Source organism: Salvelinus alpinus, chromosome 37 (assembly GCF_045679555.1).
Source record: "Salvelinus alpinus chromosome 37, SLU_Salpinus.1, whole genome shotgun sequence".
NCBI classification, from domain to species: domain Eukaryota; kingdom Metazoa; phylum Chordata; class Actinopteri; order Salmoniformes; family Salmonidae; genus Salvelinus; species Salvelinus alpinus.
In genome coordinates this window covers 14,684,397-14,690,561 of record NC_092122.1, presented here as the reverse complement: position 1 = coordinate 14,690,561, position 6,165 = coordinate 14,684,397, and the positions used below count along the sequence as shown (strand labels likewise).

Sequence of the window (6,165 nt, the reverse complement as noted above, 5' to 3'; positions counted from 1 at the left end):
AACGTGAAGAACGAAATGAACAGGAACAGACTACATGAAATGAACAAACCGTAAACAGTCCCGTATGGTGCAAACATCGACACAGACACAGGAGACAACCACCCACCAACAAACACTGTGAACAGCCTACCTAAATATGACTCTCAATTAGAGGAACGCCAAACACCTGCCTCCAATTGAGAGCCATACCAGGCAACCCTAAACCAACATAGAAACAGACAACATAGAATGCCCACCCAAACTCACGTCCTGACCAACTAACACACAAAACTAAACAGAAAACAGGTCAGGAACGTGACATTTATTGATATAGTGACCATTCATTATATATTTATTGATATAGTGACCATTATATATTTATTGATATGGTGACATTCGTTATATATTTATTGATATGGTGACATTCATTATATATTTATTGATATAGTGACATTCATTATGTATTTATTGATATAGTGACATTCATTATATAGTTATTGATATAGTGACATTCATTATGTAGTTATTGATATAGTGACCATTCATTATATATTTATTGATATAGTGACCATTCAATATATATTTATTGATATAGTGACCATTCATTATGTATTTATTGATATAGTGATCATTCATTATATATTTATAGATACAGTGACCATTCATTATATATTTTTATAGATATAGTGACCATTATATATTTATTGATATAGTGACCATTCAATATATATTTATTGATATAGTGACATTCATTATGTATTTATTGATATAGTGACATTCATTATATAGTTATTGATATAGTGACATTCATTATGTAGTTATTGATATAGTGACCATTCATTATATATTTATTGATATAGTGACCATTCAATATATATTTATTGATATAGTGGCCATTCATTATGTAGTTATTGATATAGTGACCATTCATTATATAATTATTCATACAGTGACCATTCATTATGTATTTTTATAGATATAGTGACCATTATATAGTTATTGATATAGTGACCATTCATTATATATTTATTGATATAGTGACATTCATTATATATTTATAGATATAGTGACCATTCATTATGTATATATAGATATAGTGACCATTATATATTTATTGATATAGTGACTATTATATATTTATTGATATAGTGACCATTATATATTTATTGATATAGTGACCATTATATATTTATTGATATAGTGACTATTATATATTTATTGATATAGTGACCATTATATATTTATTGATATAGTGACCATTCATTATATATTTATTGATATAGTGACCATTCATTATGTATTGATAGATATGGTGACCATTATATATTTATTGATATAGTGGCCATTCATTATGTATTTATAGATATAGTGACCATTATATATTTATTGATATAGTGACTATTATATATTTATTGATATAGTGACCATTATATATTTATTGATATAGTGACCATTCATTATGTATATATAGATATAGTGACCATTATATATTTATAGATATAGTGACCATTCATTATGTATATATAGATATAGTGACCATTATATATTTATTGATATAGTGACTATTATATATTTATTGATATAGTGACCATTATATATTTATTGATATAGTGACCATTCATTATATATTTATTGATATAGTGACCATTCATTATGTATTGATAGATATGGTGACCATTATATATTTATTGATATAGTGGCCATTCATTATGTATTTACGGATATAGTGACCATTTGTTATGTATTTATTGATATAGTGACATTTATTATATATTTATTGATATAGTGACCATTCATTATATATTTATTGATATAGTGACCATTCATTATATATTTATAGATATAGTGACCATTCATTATATATTTATTGATATAGTGGCCATTCATTATATATTTATTGACATAGTGACCATTCATTATATATTTATTGATATAGTGGCCATTCATTATGTATTTACGGATATAGTGACCATTCCACTATTAAACTATTTACGCTTCACTCTAAGCTGAAATTAGGAAACTTCATCCCTTTGATTATTTGATCACTATGACTAATTTTATGGGTGTACTTACTATATACTGTGTCTCTCTTTTTCTCCTTCTTGATGACCAAGTGTATAAATAACCCCATAGTATATGAGTAAGAACTTGACTTGATACTTACAGCAAACATGCTGTGACCGTGATGCATGCATTCGATTGTGGGCTTGAAGGAGAGCACAGGTTTGAGTGGCACCTGAGTGCATCTGTTGTGCGTCTGAAATAGGGCACCCCGATTGTCCTTAGAAAGGAATGATGGGCAGAGTCTGGGGTCAGGGTTCAGGGGAGGGGGCAGACTTGTTGAAGGAGAAAATAGACTCCATTCCATCTGTCTGAACATTTCTGCTAGACAGTGGGGTTTGGACACATGATCAGGGTAAAGCTTTAAAAGAGCCCAAGCAACCGCGCCCGAAAGTTCATTTCACTTCCCCTTTTGATTGTTTGACACAAGTTGGTCTCTGAGTATTGTGTGTGTGTCTCCGCTGGTCTTTCTTCCTTGACTTCTTGACTGTCTCAGAGGCAGGCTTTAACATCATGTCTGACACAGTGGATATTGTGGAGGAATACGAGGAGGAGGAAGAGGAGGAAGAAGTAGAGGAGGCACCTGAGGTGGAAGAGGAGGCTGAAGAAGAGCAGGAGGAGGATGAGGCAGATACGGAGGATGAGGTAGATGAGGAGGAGAGGGAACACGTTGAGGGGAGCGAGGGGGAGACCAAGCCACGGACAAAGTACATTACCAACATCGCTCCTCCCAAGCTGCCAGACGGCGAGAAGTTAGACTTTGATGACCTCCACCGCAAGAGGCTGGAGAAGGACTTCAATGACCTGCAGAGCCTGATCGAGATGCACTTCTCCAGCCGCCAGAAAGAGGAGGAGGAGTTAGTGGCCCTCCGCAGCCGCATCGAGCGCCGCCGTGCCGACCGTGCTGAGCAGCAGCGTGTGCGCGCCGAGCAGAACATTGAGCGCCAGGCCCGTCTTGCTGAGGAGCGGACCCGCCGGGAAGAGGAGGCCAAGCTCCGCGCCGAGGAGGATGCCAGGAAGAAGAACGTCTTCTCCAACAAGGCGTTCGGCGGCTACATACAGAAGGGGGACGTGAAGAAGGGCAAGAAGCTGACGGGGCGCGAGAAGAAGACCAAGGCTCTGTTGGAACGCCGCAAGCCCCTCAACATCGACCACCTCAACCAAGAGAGGTTGGCAGAGAAGTCCCGCGAGCTCTGGCAGTGGCTGCGCCAGCTGCACGCTGAGAAGTTTGACCTGGCCGAGAAGCTGAAGAGGCAGAAGTACGACGTGAACGTGCTGCGGAACCGCGTCAGCGACCACCAGAGGGGCTCCAAGGTGGCCAAGGCGACCCGCGGGGCGAAGAAGTTACGTTAGTCACACAGCAACGACCCCAACATTATCAGATTAGTCTCGCTGTCTTTGGACCGTTTTAGGTACAACCACCTGCTTCTGCTTTATCATATTGCCTGAGTTTGTTTGTTTGGGGGGTTTCTACAGTATAACGTTAGCTAGGTTTTGCACAGGCTGTAACTTTCTTTGTTGACTATAGTTGTCTGATGTAAACATTTAATATGGTTCACGAGGAATATGATTACTGATATCGTATTCCCAGATAAAGCTAAATGTTTGAATATTGTTAATACAGTTTTGATTGATCATTCTAATAAAATGTGTAAATGTTTGATGCAGTTCTGGTCGTTATTCTACCTAAGCAGTCTTTGTAGCTGGTTAGTTAAATTCCTCTCTTTCTACTGTGAGGGTTACTGAAACAGTCATATGCAAGCCAAAGGATAATGTACTACATTGCAAAATGTTTTTTTTATACATTAACATACATACACCTCATGAATGTTTATTTGTTTGTCTTGGTCCAATTCTGAGGTTTGAAACGTGGCTCGTCCCTGACAGGTGTGGCACACATGGAACTGTAAAGAGCTAATTTAGTCTCTGCCATGCTCAGGGTGGGGAATGTATTTGTATTGACCTGCAGAGTCTTGGCCAGAAGGAGTTAACTATGGGTTAAACGAGCCCATCATAGAAATATAATTCAAATTCCTATAAGCGGTATCACCATTCACGTCAATGGGTGGCTGTTGGGTGGACTGGCGGCCATATTGGGTGTACCCATAATCCATAATTCTATTTCTATGGAGCCCACCATCTTAACTGCCCCTGTCATTCCATTGATGGGTGTTTATAGTCAGGAATCTCAAGGGCCATCCCCATTCAATCAACAGGAGACATAATGGATGTATCTATGGTACTCAATGCCATTGATGTACTGTAGATAATACATACCAATCTATTATATGAGGCGGTATAATTTACTCAACCAATTTTAGTGCTAAACAGTATTAACAAACATATTATCAGATGAACTTGTACTACTGAGATGTTATTTGGCTGGAGTTGTGTCATACGGTGGCTGTTTTGTACTTACTGGAGACAGTAGCCTGGACGATCACTAGAGGGCGCTAAGTGACAAGTTTGCAGTTGAACTTGTGAATGTACAGTTGAAGTCGGAAGTTTACATACACTTAGGTAGAGTCATTAAAACTTGTTTTTCAACCACTCCACAAATTTCTTGTTAACAAACAAGAAATATAGTTTTGGCAAGCCGGTTAGGACATCTACTTTGTGCATGACACAAGTAATTTTTCCAACAATTGTATACAGACAGATTATTTCACTTTTGATTCACTGTATCACAATTCCAGTGGGTCAGAAGTCTACATACACTAAGTTGACTGTGCCTTTAAACAGCTTGGAAAATTCCAGAAAATTATGTAATGGCTTTAGAAGCATCTGATAGGCTAATTGACATCATTTGAGTCAATTGGAGGTGTACCTGTGGATGTATTTCAAGGTCTACCTTCAAAATTAGTGCCTCTTTGCTTGACGTCATGGGAAAATCAAAAGAAATCAGCCAAGACCTCAGGAAAAAAATTGTAGATCTCTACAAGTCTGGTTCATCCTTGGGAGCAATTTCCAAACACCTGAAGGTACCACGTTCATCTGTACAAACTATAGTACACAAGTATAAACACCATGTGACCACGCAGCCGTCATACCGCTCAGGAAGGAGATGCTTTCTGTCTCCTAGAGATGAACGTACTTTGGTGCGAAAAGTGCAAATAAATCCCAGAACAACAGCAAAGGACCTTGTGAAGATGCTGGAGGAAACAGGTACAAAAGTATCTATATCCATAGTAAAACGAGTCCTATATCGACATAACCTGAAAGGCCGCTCAGCAAGGAAGAAGCCACTGCTCCAAAACCGCCATAAAAAAGCCAGACAACGGTTTGCAACTGCACATGGGGACAAAGATTGTACTTTTTGGAGAAATGTCCTCTGGTCTGATGAAACAAAAATATAACTGGCCATAATGTTTGGAGGAAAAAGGGGGAGGCTTGCAAGCCGAAGAACACCATCCCAACCATGAAGCACGGGGGTGGCAGCATCATGTTGTGGAGGTCCTTGTCTGCAGGAGGGACTGGTACACTTCACAAAATAGATGGCATCATGAGGATGGAAAATTATGTGGATATTTTGAAGCAACACCTCAAGACATCAGTCAGGAAGTTAAAGCTTGGTCGCAAATGGGTCTTCCAAATGGACAATGACCCCAAGCATACTTCCAAAGTTGTGGCAAAATTGCTTCAGGACAACAAAGTCAAGGTATTGGAGTGGCCATCATAAAGCCTCAATCCCATAGAACATTTGTGGGCAGAACTGAAAAAGCATGTGCGAGCAAGGAGGCCTACAGACCTGACTCAGTTACACCAGCTCTGTCAGGAGGAATGGGCCAAAATTCACCCAACTAATTGTGGGAAGCTTGTGGAAGGCTACCTGAAATGTTTGACCGAAGTTAAACAATTAAAAGGCAATGCTACCAAATACTAAATGAGTGTATGTAAATGTCTGACCCACTGGGAATGTGCTGAAAGAAATAAAAGCTGAAATAAGTCATTCTCTCTACTATTATTCTGACATTTCACATTCTTAATGTAAAGTGGTGATACTAACTGACCTAAAACAGGGAATTTTTACCAGGATTAAATATCAGGAATTGTGAAAAACTGAGTTTAAATGTATTTGGCTAAGGTGTATGTACACTTCCGACTTCAACTGTACCTTTTCTTTAC

The 6,165-nt window shown here is 38.3% G+C and overlaps 1 pseudogene; it reads left to right on the top strand.

Moving 5' to 3' along the window:
- Positions 1 to 2,408: 2,408 nt before the first annotated feature.
- On the top strand, positions 2,409 to 3,700 carry LOC139565866 (troponin T, cardiac muscle isoforms pseudogene; annotated as a pseudogene).
- The last annotated feature ends 2,465 nt before the right edge of the window (positions 3,701 to 6,165 follow it).